We start from the raw sequence: 23,095 nt of genomic DNA on the forward strand, positions 1-23,095 counted from the left end.
ACATCCCATGAACGAATGAAAAAAAGTCTCAGCGATGGGGAGATTAGCACATCATTGCAAAAGACAAGGCTGAAGCCGTTATCTACACCCTCAGCCAGAAGCGCTAAGTGGATGAACCATTTCAGTCTCTTCAGCATCACAGAAGCCAGTCAGTCCTCAGACAATTCAACTCACTCCGCATGACAGCAATAAAAGGTTGAAGACACTAGATACTGCAAAAACTTAAAGGCCCTGACAATATTCAAGCACTTTATTTATATTTAATCATGTGCTGTGGACGTCGTTGGATGGAGATGTACGCTGCAGATCCATGCCCCAAGCCAAGCTGTTCCAGTACAGCTCAAACACTGGCATCCACCCGACAATGTGGAAATGGCACAGGTTTGTCCTGTACACAAAATGCAGGACAAATCCAACCCAGCCAATTGCCACAACATCAGCAATCCATGACATAGTCATATGGGTTAAATATAAAACTAGTCATTTAGTAGATACTTAACAATGCTTATGCTAGTTAACCAGTTGGGGTGTCTCACGTTACAGTCTAAAGTTCCACATGGAAACAGGTATCCAAACTCCATGACAACTAATCAGCCATATCCCATATAATGTAAATGCAAACTGTGTTCATCCGTGCAACACGCTAACTTAATTAAACAGCAAACATTACTGCTACACAACCAGCATCTTTCATTGAGAAACAACTGAGACGTAACAAGTAAATCTGCATTTATTAAGTATTATTTGCAATGAAGTAATAACAAACTGTGAAAGCAATATGCTGCATTGTATTGACAATGCATAATATAAAATCCTCATTTATTTTCTGGATTTCTTAGTGCAAGCACAGCATTTTTGAAACGCAATGATTTCAGATATTGAACACAAAATCCAGATAGTTGTCACACATTAGGCTGAGAGGTAATCAAGATCTTTTAGGCAAGTTACAAGAATGGTGCTTCCAATAAAGGTTCAGCGTCTGCCTTTTAATTGGGAAGCACTTTTCTACAGAACCTGCCATGGGGCTTCATGGCCGCATAATCAAACACATGCCCCACTGGGCCTCAAGTCCCGATATTGAGCTGTCATGCCTCCTGGGGCAACGATACAGGTGACCAAACGTTTTCATTGGAGGTTTCAAAGAATATATTAAAAGAAGAGGGAACAGTGAGGTTTAGGGTAGGAATTCCAGTCAGCTGACGAATCTTATCACTCTCATGACTGCAAAACATCAGACTGAAAATGCGATTGCGAAAGCTGATACTTATTTGCCTTCATGTGACGAGTACTGATCTTGCTAATGTTAACCTTCTGTTTCACAATGAGATGAGTGAAACATAAATACTGGCATGGATCAGTTGGGCTGAATGGCCTGTTTCTGTGCTGTTACTTCTATGTAATGGAAATAATCACTGGTATGAATGCACGCAGCCTTGTAAATGAGGAGGTAACTGTTTCCCATTTCTATGTCTTCATATCATGGTCACTGATTCTATCCTTAAAAGCATCCCAGTGCATAAAACATGTGGCATGTTGTTTCCAATTTATCTCTACCAGAAGTGGTCTGCTGCTTAAATGATTTAAAATTCTGTACCATAAAATGAAAACAAAATATACAGAAATGACAGGTCCACTTATTTATCCTGCGAAGCAACATTGATCCTGTACAAATGTAAATAGTTATCAGCCTGCATCGTAAGAACTCATAATTACTACAAGCGACGTACTGTCAGCTTCGCTCAGAACATTTCTTTCAGTTGTGCCAACGGAAACAAAAACAAGTTTCAAGGTCAATGAGAAACAGTTGCTTTCTGTTTTATCGGATTTCCCAGCTCTGCAAGTTTTTAGAAACAAAAAGTTGCGATTTAAACAGGATGCCATTATGATGGTGCCAACTTTTCCCATATTACAAAAAAAAGGCAAGAGACATCAAGCACCACCTATTTCCATTTGCTGCACTGCAGTAAAGCAATTCAGCAGTGAAAAACATTTCCATAGAAACCCCGAACCTTTGCCAGCAGCTGACCAAAACCGTCAGCGACTGGAGAAGACTATTCGTTCCAATAAAGTGATTTACCCCGAAGCTGAAGAAATTGCAAACACACACCCGAAGCAAACTGTCACCTTGCAAATAAGCAGAAATGATCAACCTGTCAAAAAGCTCACAGAGTCAATTCAAAGTTCCTTCTCTGCACCTAAGTTAATATCTGAATACATATATTTCTTACAAACTGGACTGACTTAAAACATGGGTAGGCTATAGTTTAAAAATCATAGAATCTTACAGCAGAAAGATGTCAAGCAGCCCATCTTCTGTGCTGGCTCTTTGAAACAGCTATAAGGAAACAATGACCTAGTGGTATTATGGCTAGACAAGTAATTTAGAGACCCAGGTAATGTTTTGGGCACCTGGTTTGGTGGAATTTGAATTCAATAAAGGTCTAGAATTAAAATTGTAATGTTGAATGTTACGGTTTAAGCTGCTTACAACACATTGCAGATCACAACAGCCTGTACCAGAAACAAAATTTCTCTTCACTTGCCTGGCTCTTTTGCCAAAGGCCTGAAAGTTAGTTTTCTATTAAAAACAATTCCACTTTGCAACTGGCTGGTTCTCAATGCCATTATTAACAAATTCTAAAGGGATAGATTGAAAGACTGTTTGATAGATTATGTAAATAGGCAAAACAGTGGCGAACGGATTTAGTCGCAGGTAAACGTGAGGTCAACCAATTTGGAACTATGTATGAACAGAACAAGACATTTACAAAATGGACGTGTTATGGTGCAGTGGATAGTAGTGTCCCTCCTAATGAGGCAGCAGCTCCAGGTTTGAGCCCCATTTGATGGCCAAGAGAAATGTGTCCATAACATGGCGAAGACCATAAGATACAGGAGTAGAATTTAGCCCTTCAGCTCAACAAGTCTGCTCCACCATTTAATCACGGCTAATATTTTTCTCAACCCCACTCTGTTGCCTTCTCCCAGTAACCCTTGATTTGCTTACCAATCAATCAATCTCTCTCTTAAATACACTCATTGACTTGGCCTGCGGCAGTGAGTTCCACAGATTCATCACCCTCTGGCTGAAGAAAGTCTTCCTCATCTCAGTTTTAAAGGGTCATCATCCCTTCACTCTGAGCCTGAGCACTTGGATCCTAGTCTCTCCTATTAGTGGTTGCCTCGTCCTCTCCTTAGTGTGCTTCTTCTTCCTTGCAATGAAGTTCTGCCGTGCCTCCTGTAAATTACCCCTAGAAATTCCTGTAAACAGGTTGCGTAACAGCCTGCAAATCCTTCCAACACATGCTAAGGGCCTGTGGTAAAAGCGAGACATATTCCTGGTTAGCTACATGATGGAAAGAAAGTTGGAACACTTTGAAATTTGAGGAAGTCTCAAAGACCAAGAGTCACCAGCCAATCAGAGATGCTGCCAATAAAACAGCCTCTGGACTCCAGAGACTGAGGTTGCTCCCATGGGAAAGGGGAGTCAATTCTTGTGGCAGGGGGCAGGTGGTTCTCATAGGGTGGGTAGGTTCATAGGGGGAGAGGGAAACAGCAGCATTGGAAGCACAGGCATGGACACCCCTCAGCAGCCACCTTCTGCCCTAGATCTAATGCCTTAATGGTGCACAGACTAATGGGACTCCTTTCACAAACGAACAGACTGCCTGCAATGGTACCAGGATGGTCGGCCAATTGTTTCTCATCCTGCCTGGAGATAAAATAATTGCAGTCTACGTGGGATGAGGCCCGTGAATGATTGTTAATTGGCCACTGAAGGGCCTCAGTTGGTGGTGAGGCAGAAAGCACAGCCTTGGGCCTACCCAGCCTGAACCTATTTCAGTAAAGGCAGGAAGGTGATGGTGTTCTTGTCTGCCACTATCCCACCCAATGAGGTTTACTTATCACCTTCAGGCTTGGGATACTCTACCCTTGGCGTCTCCCCCTCAATCGACAGATCAGTCTGCCACATTCTGCTTGTTGATTGTCACTTGGGAAAGTACATTAAAGGCTCAGGGACCTTTATCATGTTGGTTGGATGGGTCTTGAAGAAGCAAGCTGTAATATCTGGCTTGCAAAAGTAGAGCAAAAACACAGGAGTACCCAATTTAACCTTGCCTTCACCAAGCTATCTGTTATAGCTGCAATGCTGGTCGTTCTACCAACCAAGTCTCCAAGCTGTGTTACTGCCACCATTGATAAGCTAGATAGAATGATGATCCAAATTGAATGTGTACAATACATTTTATGCCAGCAGGAAAATTGGAAACCACAATGCGTAATGTTATCTCCCTTCATGTAGTGCATTTGGTTGTGCAACGATTGCTGATCATGGTCTTCTACAGCAGTCTTTCCATGACGCCATGATACCAAAGAAAAGGAATGAAACCAAATGGACCTTCTGGTATCAACCTAGGCATCATTAAAAATGGCAAAAGCCCAGCTCTGTCAACCCTGTAAAGTCCTCCTTCCTAATATCCAGGGGCTGATGTCAACATTGGGAGAGCTAACTCTCAGTCTCATCAAGAACAGTCTAACATACCTTACAGACAATGTCTCAGACAACACCATCACCATCACAACCCCTGGATATGATATGTCTTCTCTCACAGACCCAACACAGGTGGCAGCACAGCTGAATACTGTTGGAAGAGAGTTGCTCTGTAATTCTCTATATTGATTGCAGACCACATGAAACCTTATGGTATCAGGTCAAACCTGGGCAAGGAAACCTCCTGCTGATGATTTAGCACTCCTCCTTATTGAACAGCAAATGGAAGGGGTGCTGAGGGTGACAAGAGTGCAGTGCAGTAGGTTCTCTGGGTGGAGGACTTCAATATGCATCGAGACTAGCTCGGTAGCACAACTACTGTACAAGCTGCCTCACATAGCTGATAGACTGCTTCTGTGTCAAGCAGTACAGGAAGCACGTATCTGCCCACTGCAGATGCATCTATCCATGACAGTATTGGTAGGATTGACCTCCTAGCACTTATCATGCTGCCTGCTGACGAGTCCTGTGGAGTTGATGACCCATCTCTACTTTGAGGATACCTCCTATCATATTGCTGGGCAATTACAACTGTATTCAATGGAATAGATTTGAACGCATTTAACAACTCAAAACTGAGCATCCATAGGGCACAGGGGCAATTAACAGCAGCAGAATTGTACTCAAGCACAATTTGTAATCTCATAGCCCAGTACATCCCTAATTTTACCATTATCCTCAATCCTGGAGACAAGCCTTAGGTCAATGAGTGCAGAAGGACATTCCAGAAGCAGCTTCCGGCATTTTTTACAAATGAAGTGTTAACCTAGTGAAGCTACAACATAGGACTAAATATTTGTCAAATAGAGAAGCAGCACACAACAGATAAAGCTAATGGTCAACAGATAAACCAATGGGTCAGACCTAAGTTCTGCAGTCCTGCCACATCCAGTTGTGAATGACAGTCGGGAGCCCAGCATGTTAGTGCAAAACATGAAGCTGAAGCATTTGCAATCTTCAGCCAGAAGTGCTGAGTGATGATCAATCTTGGCCTTCTCCATAAGTTCCCAGCATCACAGATGCCAATTTTCAGCCAATTCAGTACACTTCAAGTGATACCAAGAAACAGGTGAAAGCACTGGATACCTCTAAAGGATATGGGCATTGATAACATTCCAACAGAAGTATTGAAGATGCACCTCTAGTCAAGCTGTTGTAGTTCAGCTACAACATTGACACCTATCCAGCAATATAAAAAATCACCCAGGGATGTCCTGTACACAAAAGGGAGGACTATTTCAATCCACCTGCCTACAATCCATCAGTACCCACTTGATCATCACCAAAATTGTGCAAGGAGTTGTCAATAATGGGGCCAAGTGGTATGTGCTCAGCAATAACCTGCTCACTGACGCTCAGTTTGTGTTCTACCAGGTCCATTACGGCACGGTGGTTAGCACTGCTGCCTAACAGCGCCAGGGACCCGAGTTTGATTCCAGCCCTGGGTGACTGTTTGTGTGGAATTTGCACATTCTCCCCTTGTCTGTGTGGGTTTCCTCCAGGTGCTCCAGTTTCCACCCACAGTCCAAAGATATACAGGTTAGATTGATTAGCCATGGGAAATGCAAGGATAGAGTAGGGGATTGGGTCTGGGTGGGATGCTGTGTGGACCCCTCTTTGAAGGGTCAGTCTGAACTCGATGGGCCACATGGCCTGCTTCCATACTGTAGGGATTCTATCATTACTTAGCTCCTGACTGCATTACAGCCTTGGTCCAAACTAAAAACGAAAGAGCTAAACTTCAGAGCAGATGTAAGAGTGACTGCCCTAGACATTAAGGCAGCTTTTGATCTAGAGTGGCACTGAAGGAGCCCCATAAAACTATTGTCACTGGAATACTCACCGTTGGTTGGAATCGTATCCACCTCAAAGGAAGATGGTTGTGTTTTTTGAAGGTCAATCACCTCAGTCATAGGACATTATTGCAGGTGATCCTCAGGGTACAGTTTTAGGACCAATCAGCCTGGATTTCACCAAACTTCACTCATAACATAGTGTTAGCTGCATAATGAACATTAAAAGTGGCTTGCTAAAGACAAGATTCATTGGTCCTTAAAACTAACGGATCTTGGCTCTGTAGACTTAACATGTCAAGGCAAGAATGATGGTAGATAATCAGACAGCTAATTGGGGAAAGAGGATCCAAGAACTTTCACAGCCTCAACTACAGTGAAATCCAGCACAAATCGATGAGGCAGGATGAAGTGTGCTAAACATCTCCAGCCAAGAGCATTAAGTAAATTATTCTGTTTGACATGTTTTTGAGATCCTCAACATCATAAACACCAAGAAAATATATTCACTTCAACTAGAAAGTCATTAATTAGTGGTCATTGAAATCAGAAGGGAGATGAGGAGAACTTTTGCTCTCAGCTAGTTCTCAGAATCTGGAGTTCTGTCTGAAACAGTGATACATGATGATTCCAAAAACAATTTCAAAAGAAAATTGGAATAGACCATGGAAAAAAGGAATTTTTAGGGTTACAGATAAATATTGGCAAGATGCAACTAAGCATGGTGGTTCCTTCAAAGAGCCAGAGCTGTTATGATGGGACAAATGGTCTGGTTCAGTGCTGTAAGTAAGTTTCAATTCAGTTCACTTGCCTCAACATTAGCTGGGATGAACTGCTGCAGTTATCGCCACTCTTATTCTAAAGTAAAACATGAAACTGAGCATGGTTGTGTGGGTGGGTGGGGGGGGGGGGGGGGCGGGGGCTGAACATTGCTTTTGACCCCAGCCCCAAGGAGATCAAAAGGAGAACTCTCCAGTGACTGGTTCCAACCTGACACAGGGAAGTTTGGCAGAGCCAATCAGTGAAGAAGGACACAGAGCAGTGTTGCTGGACTCAACCATCTTCAGCTATTTCATTAACAACCTTCCCTTTCTCACAATGTTAGGAATTTGTTAACAATCCCAAATTATCCAGCTCCATTCTCAACTCCTCTGACAGTGAAGTGCCTACAGCAAAACCAAGACTACATTCGGGTTTGAACTGACAAAAAACAGCAAATATTTGCAACATGCAAATGCTAGGCAGTGGCCAGTTCCAACAAGAAAATGCTTATTCTGCACCCTTAAACATTCATGGAATTCACATCACCAAGCTCCTATGAGCAATATCCTGGGATTGACCAATTCCCAAACATTTAACTAAACCAGCCATACCTATGAGGCAGCAAGAAGTTGTGTATTTTGCAACAAGTGGCTTATTTGTGAACTCCTCAATGCTTTTTTCAATGCATACAAGGCTCCAAACTGAAAGCTCAGTGTTAATGCAGGTAGCTGCAAGAAAACCTATGAAGCCTGACCCCATTCCGGACTGAGCAGTCTACTTCAGCACCATCACTGCAATCTCATTGTGCAGTGTGCTTTATATACAGAACTCTCCAACCTGCACAAAGTCCCCTTCATTCATCACCCCATTTTGCTGGCTGACCCACATTAGTTCGGCAGCGCTGCAAATTTAAAATTGTCTTGTTCTTATTTTCAAATCCCTCCACGGTCTCCCAAACCTCACCTTGTCCATCCCTGTAATGTCCTATCTGACTATATAAAGCTTCAGGGTTATAGTAACAGATGGAGCAAATAGAATTGACTGGATTGCTTTGCAGAGAGCTGGCATGGACTCAATGGGCTCAATGGACTCTTTCTAAGCCTCTGAAAGGTCCCTGCACTCATCCAATTCTGGTCTTCTACGCATTTCCAATTTTCAGCTCTCTACAATTAGAGGCAGTGCCCTAAACCTCTGCTTTCCCTCTCCTCTTTTAAGACAATCCTTAAAAGCTACCCCTCCGACAAAACATTTGTTCACCTGTCCTCATATCTCCTTATATGGGTCTGTGTCAAATTTTATCTGTGAAGTGCCTTGGGAGCTTTTACTAGGTTAAAGATGCCACGCAAATACAAGTATAGAAGAACAAAGTTTTGGAAGTTAATTATTTGCAATCACAAGTGCAGTGTACCATCTACTACAAGCTCATAGGAGAATGGATATACTTTGCGCAACAAATTTCACTCAGTTTCTCACTGACCATATTCTTCTTTACAGACCAGTTTGTCCAGCTTCTCAGAATCAAACACAGAAGAGTGGATCCCACAAAACTTTGCAGCTTGTAAAAATGTCCATTAAATCATTATCACACCTTCTTACCCAGTTTGCTCTAAAGTAAAAATATCTCAAACAAATGTCAATGAAAAGAGGAAAATAAATAAAACTGTGTGCTGTACCAGTAAACAGATTCAACATATGACTTTTAATTCAGGCTAATGTCATCTATAATAGGAATCCAATGTCTTTAATTGTGCAGTCATAAAGATATCCTTCCTCTTCAATTATACAATCATTTCCACACACTTTAGAACACAAGGGCTGAGTCTGGCATTAGAATTAACTGTGGCCTTTCCTGTCAATGTACTCTGATCTCTTCCTGTTCATTTTATCCACATAATAATCTTTTTTCAAAGTTCAAACAGTAGAAAGGGAAAAGAAAAGGGTGCCTATCGACACACTGACTCAAACTCCAGCCATATCTTGGTTGTTATTAACTACATATATGTATTACACCCTTGGGAAACTAGTTGCTATTTTTGAAACATCCGATAATCCCCCAACACTAATCTAACAGCACCCTACAAAAGAAACCCCAACGATAAAAGTGATTTGCCTTCGAATAATTCACAAAGTCTGTCATCTGCTTCTGCGTGACATTTTGCACATGTCACTCTAAATCCCCAGAATTGCTTAGCTTTGCATCCCTCTACCACATCTACAAAGATGAAACTTAGCCTTAAAATGAAGACTAATAACATGGTTGCTGCTCTGAAGCAGACAACTGTCTCTGATCCTGCTGCTTAAAATGTATTACATAAAGCAAAGCCAAGAGGGTTAAACAAAGGGGAATTTGAGAGTTTCCAAAGTAGATAAATGATTATTCATTTTATCTCCTGTACAATTAACTGATCAGTTAACACAACCACAGAACGAGACCGCGTTTCCATTGTTTTCCTTGCATACCTATGACGATATATAGATTTAAGATTAAGATTGCCAACATTTGTTTTGGAAAATGATATCATACAGGATGCATTGCTAGGCTCAATGTAAGGACAAAACAAAACATGTAAATCTGGAAGGATAACTGCACCCAAGGGGCAGTAAGGAAATGAATCAGTAATCATCTAATTCCTGAAATAAAATCATTTTCCTTTAAGTAACTGAAGCCTATTTTACAGCAGGCTTCACAGCATATTTCTTAATATAGTGTAGCATGATTCTATTATATTTTAGTGCCACATGTAAATATAAAATGCCATACCACAATTATTATTAGACAACAAAAGATCATAATTATAATCCTAGGCATTCCATTATCTATTCTCAAAATTACATGCGGCACATATACAATACATTTTATGATCTGCTTACCTTGATATGGTTAACTTTGAATTGTAGAATTGAATTAAATTTCCTGTAAATCTCTCCCTGTTCAAGAAAACAGAATTACAATGCTTCAACATGAACAATCTGTTCAATAACATCAACTTTGCTCCCCAATTGCTGACCAAAAAATACTGCTCCTTCTTTGCATATCAAGAAGGCTTGAATTAAAATAACTTTTTTTTTAGAAAACTTCCCATTCTGAAAGGAACTATGAATCATCATTTGAATTTTCTGTTACCCTAGACCACTTCTGCAATAAATAAAAAAGGAAGTGGTTTTACTTAATTTCTAGTCAATCTGTCAAATTGAGAAAAAAAAGACACAAATTTAAATAGGAATGACCATAAAAAAAATTGCATATTATACAGTGACCTTGCGATGTTGATTCATCGCATTCTGCGACCTCAGTCATTTGTTAAAAACAGTAAAATTGTTAAAAAAAAGTAGTTCTATGTTACACATAAATTTCTGTACTTATCTGCATTTACAATACACTCCTCTGCTAACCCTTTCTGGCTCCTTCTAAAAGTACTAACACCACAAAGTCATTACTTCAACATCTGCACTGGATTAAGCTGACAATAAAATGTTCAGCTCACAGGCACATACGTGCTTCATGTAAGGAAACAAACTCATACTTAAAATCCCAGAAATATGAAAGGTTTCAAAAGTAATTTTCACTATGAACACAGAATTATGAAAGAAGGTGAAGTTATCATTGGCAACCATATTCAAAGGAAAAAAACTCTCTCCAACATAGCAAACAAGACACAAAATATAAAGCATGTCAGTAGAATGCACTATAAAATCAGCGAAGCTTCTTATTAAATCTCCCTTCAAAGAATGCAAATTGACCTTGCATTTGCCATGGGAGAGTGGGTTGTACCAGTCCTTGTCTAATATGACAGCTATGCATTATGGCTGCCTTTGCTATCCATTAGAATATTAGCGAAACTACTTCTATTTTTACATCAGACAATTTTATCTCCTGTTAAATAAAATCAATCTTAGTTTTTTTTTCAAATATGCAAGAGGCCAGAACTGGGTCCATGCACTAATGTGAAAGAAGTGTAGTGTAGGACAAGGTTAGACAATTTTAAGGGAGGCAGGGAGAATGGTAAGGGTAAGGGCAAGGTCTTGGATGGTGTTTGGAAATAAGGACAAGTGAAAATAAAGGACTAAAACTTTATTTAAACCTATGCTAAGCAAGTCCTGTTCAACAAACATGACCACAATCACCTACTTCTAGGTTTTGGGCCCTGTGAAGGAAACAATCCTTTGGGACCATAATGTCCCATTCTAATAACAAAATATCAGGCTTACCCATGCATGCAGCCTAATGCTGTAGTGCTACATTTACAAACAGGAATTAAAGTTCCCAGTAAAACAGAGGAGCTGCCTGCTTTTCGAACTGAAGCCCATCCTGTTGAATGCAAATCCTTTTAAGCCTTTTGATTATTTTTCAAACCTTTGTTTTCATTAAAAATAGAAGATAAAAATCATATATTATGAGGCAGCAATATGGGAATGCCTACCATACACCCTACCCCCACACTCCCAACACAACTCGCCCTCTACGCATGAAATGTTTTGCAATAGAGTTTCCCATGTTAACTTTGCACCTTTGAAATTGAAAGAAGTTGAGGCCATAGATCACAATTATTTTTAAAAGAGAGCTCTTCAATTTTGTCATAGCAGATGAAACGTGAACAAAAAATATCATCTCTGTAAGTAGCTTTTACATGCATTTGGCTAGGTAGAGTAATGGACATCAGTGATTTACTGAAGAGAGTTGACAAAATTAAGGAAAAGCACTAAAACAAATAAAAGCAAAATACTGTGGATGCTGTGGATCTTAAAACAGAAAATGCTGTAGAAACTCAGCAGGACTGATAACATCTGCGGAGAGAGAAACAGAGTTCACATTTAAGTTTTTTTTCAGATTATCAAACTTGAAACACTAATTTCGCTTCTCTCTGCACAGGCACTGCCAAACCTTGCTGAGTTTCTCCAACACTTCCTGCTTTATTTGAAAGTACTTAAAGCCATAGTTTTACTGTAATAAAAACTAAAAGTGCTGGAAAAACATGGCAGATATGGCAACATATGTGGAGAAGGAAACACAGCTAACATCTTGAATGTGGTAGTGAAGGCTCCCATCCAAGACAACAACAGAACTTCTTCAACTTTAATGGTGTTGACTTGCACAGGCAAATGCACCAAGCAATGGTACATTTCTAATTAGACATTAGGGGTAGCATTGGAACAGCCTGACAAACTGCTACTCTCTTAGCAAGCATCTGAGCGCCAAGAGCAGGTTCAATGACAACCTGTTCACACGTGCTTGCCACCAAAGTGGGTACAAACTGGTGGACACAAGTTTGGTATAATTTATCAGTACTGTATTCTGATTCCGTTGTTATGCACATTCACCTTACATGTTTAATTTCATAGGGCTGAATCTTACAAGGGCCTGAATCATGTGGGCCATAGCAAGTAATGTGGCAGAACTGTGCATGGTCCAATGAGGCTTATGTCACTGTCAGGAACAACTCACCGCATCTTTTAACTACATTCCAGGCATCGAGGTGAGATTCTCAACAGGGAGCAGTCAGTTACCAACTACAGCAGATTAGTGACTTATCGACCTTTACACCTTGCTGAATTAACATGTGGCTTTCCATCCCACCATTTGCTGCAAGCAAACTAGGTGCCGAGAATTCTCGACATGGAAACCAGAGCAGGTACCTGGCGACTTCTACTGGCCACTTGTTCCAAAGAACCTCCAGGATGGACACTGGGCACCAATGTCTCAGAGCAGGTACATGGGCACTGGCAACCCATACCCCACATCCAAAAACTGCCAGCCTCCTCATGCCACAACTCCGATCCACTTATAGAACGCTTCTGAACATCAATGCTGCACCTCGGAGCAAAATGACAACTGTCATTATAATGCTGCAGTCAGGCTACTTTGTGCTGAGGAACACACACCTAGTTCATGGACTAGATCAAGCTGCATTTCCATAATGTTTACTTGTCCTCTTAGCATTCACCCACTCTGAGCATACCTGGATACTCATTGCATCCCGGTCTTGCCTCACCTTTTTGCTCCCAGCCCCTCAGCCAGAGATACCAAGTTTTTATTACTGCTGTGATGCCATACCATTCAGTGCAGGAAGCTTATCATGGCTGTCGGAGTCTTCTGTCAGGTCAAGGGAGATTGCCATCGTTCAACAGATCCTGGCACAATAAGTCAATATTAGCTTCTGATACCAGTCCAAGGGCTTGGACTCGAATCTCTCCACATAAGGGGTGAGATGACGAATCATGGGCAGCCCACCACTCACCTTGATTCTTTCTGCCCTACTTTCATGCACAACAGCTATGATTCTCCCCAACCAGCACTGCCTTCTGGAGGAGGAGAGCGACTTCTGGTGGTACAAGTGGAGTTGCCCACTTAAGGCCTTCAATCTCCTTCCAATACCAATACAAAAACACTGCACAGTGGCAAGTGAGAGCCAGATGTTTTTCTTCTTGTTAGCAACTCTGTTGAAATGGAAGGTGTGGTTGTGGTATGTGAGTACAGGGGCGGTAGGGGGAAGACAGTATTTAGGGGCACCAAGAGGGTAGCCAGTTCGGCCAAGATGCTACCTCTCTTGCATCCACGCTAGTAGACTTGCAAAACACAAAACACCTCCACTCACCCACTTCCTAACATGCCTAATTGCTTCCTTCCCTATAGCCTAGGGTTTACCTGCGTCGAGACATCACTGACAGTCTCCTTGCAGTACCAGTAGCGGCCATTACTGAGTTCTGGCACTGTTGGGACCACTAGAGATGTGAGCCAAACAATCTGATCAGCTTGTTTAGGCTATCCCAGTGTTTTTTGCTCTGGGACAAACAATGACAGTCAATGGGTTGGTTTGGAATTGAATTTCTTCCAGGGAGTGGAGTGTACCCCACCCCTGCCTTCCCCTGAAAAATACAGCCCATTAACTCGTTTTTCTCTCTCCACAGATGCCTGGCTTTACGCAGTATAACAACTTGCATTTATACAGTATCTTAAACGTAATAAAAAAATCCCAATGGTTGCCTTACGGCAACGATTTTTATCAAGAAAAACTGGCACCAAACCACTGATGGAGATGTCAAGGGCTGGAGACTAAAGTTGAATCACGTTTTAGATTTTAAGGAGTGTCCTAATCGTGGGATAAAGAGATATAGAAGTTTAGCGAGGGAATTTCACAGCTTAGCATTTTGAAAATTGAGTGTACAACCACTAAAAGTGGGGTACAACCACCAAAAGTGGGGTGAAGGAAATTGGCGATGTCAAAGACAGCAGAATTGCTAGTGTACTCCACATTTTCTAAATAGGCCCCTTGTTTGATGCTTTGGTTCAGTCTGAAGCCACTTCATAATAGTCATTCGAATTCAATTTTCAATGGATACACTCATTGGGCAGATACATAAAATGCCTTGGAATACTGTGTATACTTTGGATCCCCCTATCTATTAAAAGTTATATTGGATGCAATCTAGAGATGGTTCACGAGGATTATCCAGAGTATGGAGGGACGGTCTTATGAGGGGAGGCTGAGTGGGTTATCCCTTTTACTCACTGGAGTTTAGAAGAATGAGATCCCGCCTTACTGAAACATTCAAAATTCTTACAGGGCTTGACAGGATATATACAAGGAGGTTGTTTCCTCTTATGGGAGAGTCTAAGACCAGAGGACATAATCTCAGAGTAAGGGGTTGCCCAATCAAAACAGAAATGAGGAGAAATTTCTTCTTTCAGAGTGGAGTGAATCTGTAGAATTATTTACTACAGAGGGATATAGAGGCTGGGTCATTAAGTATATTCAAGGCCGAGACTTCTAGTCAGTAAAGGAAAAGAGCAGGAAAGTGGAGTTGAGGATGATCAGATCAGCTGTGATTTCACTGAATGGTGGAGCAGATTTGGTAGGCTGAATGGCTACATCTGCTCTTACATCTTATGATCTTCAACTAGAAACTGTTCTTGATCTATGGGGGCTAAGAAGGGGAATGAAACAAAAGAACTAGACTTCGTCTTGGTTCTATTTATATCAACGACTAAATTATTGCAATGTAAACTTATCTTAACTTTCTATCTTACAGAATTTATTATGGATAGTTAACCATCCCAAAGAGAGTTCAAATCTGGGAAAATTAAAGCTACGCCTCAAAAAATCCACCACATGATTTGACCAGAACTGGGAAGTAAAGGGGTAGCTGTAAGGGCAGGGTATGTATTTGTCAGTACGTTGCTGTGAAAATAAAGACAGCATGGTTGCAGAAGAAAATGTGGTCTTATACATTGGGATAAAATAAGCAGCTGTCTACAGAGATTTACTAACAGTCTGTCTTTCAGAGCGAACAAAGATATTTACTAAACATATAGCACTCCCATAAGAAAATATATCAGTGTTTTCAATTAGCTTAGGATAATAATATTCATGTCCTATACTCTAAATTCATGCAGGCTTAGTAATCTGAGTTCATTCCATCCTTGTGGTCTATCAGTCACTGCAATTGCCAAAAACATACTGTTAATGGAGTTTTTCCTAATCCTAAATTGAGAGGTTATAGCTATCAGGAAAAATTGAACAGGCTGGGGCTCTTTTTCAGCAAGAAAGAGATGAATCGGATTGGGAATGGGATTGGGGCACCTGTTAGAGGGCTTTGATTAAAAAAGGGTTTGATAGGGCAGATGTTTTCACTTGTGGCCATAAACATAAAGACTGTGTTTATTATGAATGCCCCAGCAGATGGAGCAGAGAGGGCACTCACTTGGAAACACAGTTTAGTTGTGGAACAGCAGATGCCCAGAGCAGAGATGGCACTGCCCATATAATCACACTGAGGCAAACATCTGAGCATTGGCTTACTGTAAACAATGGACAGTTCACCTCCATACCTCCGATTGTTAAAAACATTTCAATACGGAGTTTGAACTGTGAATGAAGTTTAGTTTGTGAAAAGAAATATCTCCTCAATTTTATACTGGCACTGGTTCAGATTGGAAAGGAGCCAGTATCACACCTTGGGCTGATGGTGTGTGACTGACCTCCTGTCAGACTAAAACAATGACAGAAATAGCTGGAGAAACTCAGCAGATCTGGCAGCACCTATGGAAAGAAAGCAGAATCAATGTTTTGGGTCCAGTGAACTTTCTTCTGTCAGATTAATGTACTTCCAAAAGGAAAAGTCTCTACAAAGCTTGGAAATCACCGAAAACCATGACGGACCTCCGAAAGAAGAAAATCTCATCACAGATAGTTTAACAGATTGACCACACTATCTGCGCACGTGTAAATGCAGCCTGGCAAAGAGAGCTATGTTGCAGCACAGTGATGTCACCACATCTGCAAATACACAAGGCCCAGTGGCCATCTTTGTGTTTGGGCAAGTTATTCCAAAATATGAAAACAAAACACTGCTTCTGTTGGAAATCTGAAATGAAAACAGAAGATACTGGAAATACTCAGCAGGTTAGGCAGCATTTGTGAAGAAAGACGCTTAACATTTCAGGTCAATAATCTCACATCAGAAAAGTTTAAAAATTTGAAGAGGTTATCAGCAAGTTAAATGGGACATGGTGGAAGATCAAATAAGTCGGTCTGTCAAAGCACGAACGGCAGAGAAATTAATGGACGACAGGTTTCATGGGCAAGTGCAAAGGGAGTGGTAATGGAGGAGGTAAAAAAACAAAAGATGTGTCTAAAGGAGGTGTGAATGGTAGCATCCTGAATAGCTGCTGCCTGAAAGCAGAAAAAGCAAGGCTGTAAATATAAGATAGTCACCAATACATCCAATAAGAATTCAGGGGAAACTTATTTATCCAGGGAATGGATAGAATGCAGAACTCATAAAGGTAAATCTTATTGCTGTATTTTACAGCAAACTGGATAAGTCATGAAGGAGCAAGAAGTAGAAAGTTATGCTGATAGATTGAAATAAAGAGGGAGTGAGAAGAGACTTGTACCGAGCATAAATTGGGCCAGAATAGAAAAAGCAGATGAGCAAAAGGTAGCCTGGATGAAGAGTTAATACAGTGTTTTCAGGATAGTTTCACTACAGCGTGTTCTGGAGCCAGTCAGGTAAAGAAGGTTATACTAAACTTGGTATTGTGCAAGAAAATAGGATTAGTTGATTACTTTGTAGTCAGAGACCCCCAGTACCAAAGTACAGCCAGTTTGAGGGAGAGAAGAGTGGGTCCAATATCAGTGTGTTAAACGTAATTGAGGGCAATTATGATGGCATAAACACAGAGCTAGCTAACTCTGAACTGGCAAATTAGATTAAGGCACAAGTCAATAGAGGTGCAGTATATGAGTGTTGGATGTAAATGATGAATGATGATGATTGGCAGATTAATTAAACAGGTATTTTGCTTGGCTCTTCACTATGCAGGATACAAGGAAAATCCTAGAAATAGCTGTAAATAAAGAAATGAGGAACTCAAAAAGTTATAACCACCCGGGAAGTAGTACTGAGCAAATTGTTGGAACTGCATGCTGACAGGTTCCCAGGATGGATTTCATCGAAGTGTCTTCAAAGAAATAGTTAGTGAGACAGTTGATGCATTGGTTTCCATTTTCTAAAGTTACCTAGATTCAGGGAAGGTCCTATTAGATTGGAAAATGGCATATGTAATTCCTTTATTCAAAATGGGAGGGAGATAGAAAGCAGGAAACTACAGGTCAGTTAGCTCAACATCTGCCATAGGGAAAATGTTCAAGGCTATTATGAAGGAAGTTATAGGAGGGCAGTTAGAAAAAGTTCTGGGTAAGCAGGCAGAGTCAACATCGTTTTGGGAAAGGAAATCATGATTCACCAAATTACTGGATTTCTTTAAGGTAGGACTGTGGACTGAGTATAAAGGGGAACCGGTGGATACGCTGTACTTAGATTTATAGAGGGCATCTGACAAGACGTCACATCAAAGGTTATGGTGGAAAATTAAAGTGCATGATGTAGAGAGTCATGCTTTAGCATAGATAGAAGATTGCCTAGCTAATAGCAAACAGACTGCAGGCATAAATGGGACATTTTCCGGTTGACAAAATGTAACCAGTGGAGTGCCACAGGGATCAGTGCTAAGGACTCAACCTTTCACAATTTATATAACGAACTGGATGAAGGGACTAAAGATATGTTTGTTAAATTTGCTGATGACACAAAGATAGGTCAAAAAATAAGTAATGAAAAGAATAAGGAAGCTTCAAAGGGATATAGAGAGTTCAGTGAGTGGATAAACATCTGGCAAATGAAGTATAATATGGAAAAATGTCCACTTTTGCAAGAAGAATAAGAAATAAGTATATTATCTAAATGTAGAGAGATTGCAGTGCTCTGAGAGACAGAGATATCCTAATACATGAATTGCAATAGCTTAGCATACAGGTACAGGTACAGAAAAGCTAACAGTATGTTCTTGTTAATGCAATGGAAATTTGATATAAAAGTGGAAAGGTTATTCTTCAGCTCAAGAAGGCATTAGTGATACCACAACAAGAATGTGGTGCGCAGTTCCAATCTCCTTATTTAAGGAAGGATGTAAATGCAATGGACACAGTTCAAAGAAGGTTTACGAGGCTATTACCTAGAATGAGTGGTTTGTTTATGAGGAACGGTCTGACAGGCTAGACTTGTATCTGCTGGAGTCTAGAAAAGTAGGAAGTGACTTGATTGAAATGTATAAGATTCTGAGGGGTTCAGACATGGTAGATGTGAAGAGAATGTTTCCTCTTGTGGGAGAATCCAGAACTAGGGGGTCACTGTTTCAAAACAAGGGCTGGTCCATTTAAGTCACAGTGAAGTGGAATATTTTTCTTCTGACACAGGGTTGGGGGTCTTTGGAATGCTCTTTCGAGCAAGAGATAGAAGCTGAATTTTTGAATTTATTTAAGATAGATAGATTCTTAATAAGTAGTAGGTAAAAAGATTATTGGGGATAGGTGGGGATGTGGAGTAATTAGGTCAGCTAATTTATTGAATGTGGAGCAAGCTTGAGGGGGCTGAATGACTACCCATAATTTATATGTTTAAACACCATCGTGGACTGATTAGTTGAATAACCCTTCTTTATGCTGTTCTGTTCTATATTAGCAATTTGCTTGCACTTTACGCTCCTTTTTTGTTATACTGAAAGGTAATGAGCCAGAGACAATGCTCACATTTATGAAAAGCATTTGTTTCTGCCCTCAATACTTTAGAAGTATTTCACACCTATTTTATCCCCAATAATGCTTACGTCAGAAAACTGCTGGGGTATCAACTGTGATTAACATTTCATAAATCTTTTTAACATGAGGAACCAGCTTTGCATATTTGTGTACATTGTTTCCATGAAAACCAGCAACAAATTAAATTACAGCAAGAATTTTCAGAAACTGTACAATATTCACTAGACTGATATCAGGGATGGCAGGACTGTCCTATGAGGAGAGATTGGTTCGATTTGGCCTGGATTCACTCAAGCTGAGATGGATGAGACAGTATCTGTTTGAAATGTAAGAAACTCTAACAGGCTGGACAGACTGGATGCAAGGAAGAACTCTCTTTCTCGAGGGGCGACAGCAGATTCTTCAAATATTTTTAAGACAGGATAGACAGTAAATTGATTCTTGATAAGTAAGGAAGTGAAAGGTTATCTGGGCTAGGTAGAAATGTTGAGTAATCAGATCAGCCACGATCAAACTGAAAGGTAGAGTAAGATTGAAGGGCCAAATGGCCTACTACTGCTCCTGATCTGTATGTGTCTACGTTTCTGGTACTGGATTTATAATTTCTTCAAACTACATTAAAACGATTATTAGAACAGAATGACTAAAAACTCAAAATAAACCACACTCAACATAGAGACTCTAATTTGAGTCATATCTCATCTTTGTTCACTGATTAGCAAGAATGTGGTCTTCCAGCCAAGGGAGAAAAAGAGAAGACTTGCATCTCTCACAGTCTTGAGTCCTCCTAAAATACTTTACAGAAAATGAAGTACTTTTTGAAATGTGATCAATTTGTAAATTAAGAAAGTGGCTGCCTATTTGTGCTCAGCAAACTCCCACACACAGAAGTGTGATAATGACCACGTAATATGTTTTTAATTATATTGGTTGAGAGATGAATTCTAGATACTTTGCCTGCTCTTCTTCAAAACAATCAAGTGGGATCTTTTATATTCACTTGACAGAACAGACAAAGCCTTACTTCACTTTCTTATCCGAAGAACATATAAACCTAATCATGTGTGCCAACATTGTAAAAAGGAATCCTTATTAACAAACTTATGATTTCTCTCAAATAACCCAGAGTGGAAATCACCTCTGTGAAAGGTGCTGCTGCAGAAGGCTCTCTCTGCCCAGTGTGCAAAAAATATGAGAATTTCAACAAAATCTTGCATCAGTTCCAAAAAATCCAGAATGCTGATAGGGACTGTTGATCTTCCCTGATTCTTTAGTAAGAACTTACAGTCATAGGGACAAAGAGTCTTATAGCACGGAAACAGACCCTTTGGTCCAACTTGTCCATGCCCACCAAGTCTTCCAAACTAAACTAGTCCCACCTGCCCACATTTGGCCCACACCCCTCTAAAATTTTCCTATTCATGTACCTATCTAAATGTCTTTTAAATGTTGTAACTGTACCTGCATTCACCACTTCCTCTGACAATTTATTTCACATATGAACCACCCTCTGCACGAAAACATTGCCCCTCAGGTCCCTTTTAAATCATTCTCGACTCACTTTAAAAATATGCTCCCAGTTTTGAACTTCCCCATTTGTGGGAAAAGACCTTTGCTATTCACCTTACCTACGCCCCTTATGATTTTATAAACCTTGATAAAAACCACCCCTCAACCTCCTGCTAAATCAACCCAGATCATGGACAATCAAAGCGTATGTCTTTTGGCTAAGTGCGAGTTGCATTGAGCTTTTTTGGAGGGTTCTTTGCCATGAAGCCCACTGAGATTTCTCACCATATCTTACCAAACTCACCTCATTAACTACCTACCCATCCTAATGGCATCCCTTGCATCCAATTCTAGCCCATCTTACCACACACTATTCCTCGAACAACCCACCGCTGCCAGGATGTCCCGGAATGGATGAACATCCCTGATACTGATGCCATCTTTTAGAGACCCAATGTGCACACAGACAAGGAGTGTTAGTCTGGAGCGGCCCTACACGGTCCCTGACATTTGCCTTGGACATGGTGGACAAAGGAAATTTGGCACCCGGCTTTGTGGGAAGGGGCTTGGAGGTCCTGCTGGATGGGATGATGCAGGGGCAGGATGTCCTCTTCCACAGCACGAGCAGAGCAGGGCATGATATCAGACCATGCCAGCTCGGTCCAAGGTTACCACCTGGGTCATTGCAGTCTCAGTATCTAGAGGAATGCACATCAATGTAGGAAAAAAGTCAACGACACTCTGCCAGCATAAGTGGCACCATCTTCTCTCAGATACCTCACAGTTACAAGAACATAAGAGCTAGGAGCAGGAGTAGGCAATTCAGCCCCTTGAGACTGCTCCGTCATTTAATACAAGCGTGGCTGATCTCACCTTGGCCTTTCCTGCCCACTAGAAAATAATCGTTTAACCCATTGCTCATTAAAAATCTGTCTATTTCCTACTTAAATTTATTCAGTGTCCACATGTCCACCACACTCTATGGAAGTAAATTTCACAGATTCATTCTTTCTATCTCTGCTACTGTAGCCACCTGTCATCAAGGCTCTGGCTTTACCACTCTCACTGTTGTCTGCAACATTTTCCTTCACTCGCCGTCACACCCCCCAACACCCAATACCACTAACTCCGCATTCTCTCTGCACTATCTAATGACAGACTTGGGACACCTCCCCACTTCCATCAAAAGCAACAACTGTGCCACCCACTTTCATACCCCGATACCTGCCTCCCTCTCCTTCCGGGAGGCAAAATGTTCCCAGTAAGGCAGAAAGAGACAAGGCAGGTAGTATGCTGCTGACTTTTGGATGTGTGGAGAGCATCCTGATTCTGACTGCCCAAGTGGCTGACTTATTGTGCCAAGATTCCCTGAGTGAAGATGTATCTCCCTTAACTTCACTGAAGACTGCTGACAATGATGACAATCTGCCTGCCTTTTTGTTAGTGCTATATGCTACATATACAGCATAAATGCTGTCCCCTCCATACTCCACTTCAACTCTGATGAAGAGTCATCTCGACTCAAAACATCAGCTTGCTCTCTCTCCATGGATGTTGCCTGACCCGCTGTGATCTCCAGCATTTGTTGTTTTCAATACAGATTCCAGCATCTGCAATAATTTGCTCCTGACTTTTTTTTTGTTCTCTCGTGGGTTGTGTGTGTCGCTGGCTGGACAGCATTTCTCGCCCATCCCTAGTTGCCCTTGAGAACGTGGCGGTGAGCTGCCTCTTGAACTGCTGCAGTCCACCTGCTGTGGGTTGACCCACAATACCATTAGGGAGGGAATTCCAGGATTTTGACCCAACAACAGTGAAGGAAAGGTAATATATTTCGAAGTCAGGATGGTGAGTGGCTTGAAAAGGAACTTGTAGCTGGTGGTGTTCCGTGTAACTGCTGCCTTTGTCCTTCTGGATGGAAAAACTTCCAGGTTTGGAAGGTTTCTTCTAAGGAGTCTTAGTGAATTTCTGCTGTGCAGCTTGTAGATAGTACACATTGCTGCTACTGAGCATCAGTGGTGGAGGGAGTGGATGTTTGTGGATGCGATGCCAATTACAGCGAATTATCCTACAGCCCAAGCGAACAGCTCAGAGATGCAGCCTCATCCAGTCCATGACCTAGGAGTGTGTCCCTGAACACACAGCATCTTTACAGCAGCATAACCATGAGAATTACCCATGCAGCCTGAGGTGCCAGCCTGAGGACACTGAAGTGTCCTGTATGTGGATGATGTGCCATCGGGTTCTTAGTAGCTGGCACCAGTTGGATGCCAATATAGAGTAAACATGGACATGAGATGGTTGCAGCTGGTGTTCATGGAGCGTGCCATGAGAGACTGGTGCCCGTGTACAATATGAAGGTCCTTTGGAGCAAATGGCAAGTC

At 41.2% G+C, this 23,095-nt stretch overlaps 1 protein-coding gene across 4 annotated transcripts in view; it reads right to left on the reverse strand.

Annotated features, from left to right (window-relative positions):
* znf516 (zinc finger protein 516) overlaps nucleotides 1-23,095 on the reverse strand; it is a 143,420-nt gene that overhangs the window by 109,948 nt on the left and 10,377 nt on the right. The window contains exon 3 of one of the 4 annotated variants that reach the window (XM_048596284.1): nucleotides 9,979-10,035. The exons of the other annotated variants lie outside the window; for them this stretch is intronic. The gene's annotated coding sequence lies outside the window, so the exon portion shown is untranslated. The remainder of the gene's footprint in view (nucleotides 1-9,978; nucleotides 10,036-23,095) is intronic. 4 annotated transcript variants of the gene reach the window in all.

The sequence above is a fragment of the Rhincodon typus genome, chromosome 4 (genome assembly GCF_021869965.1).
Source record: "Rhincodon typus isolate 14 chromosome 4, sRhiTyp1.1, whole genome shotgun sequence".
NCBI lineage: Eukaryota > Metazoa > Chordata > Chondrichthyes > Orectolobiformes > Rhincodontidae > Rhincodon > Rhincodon typus.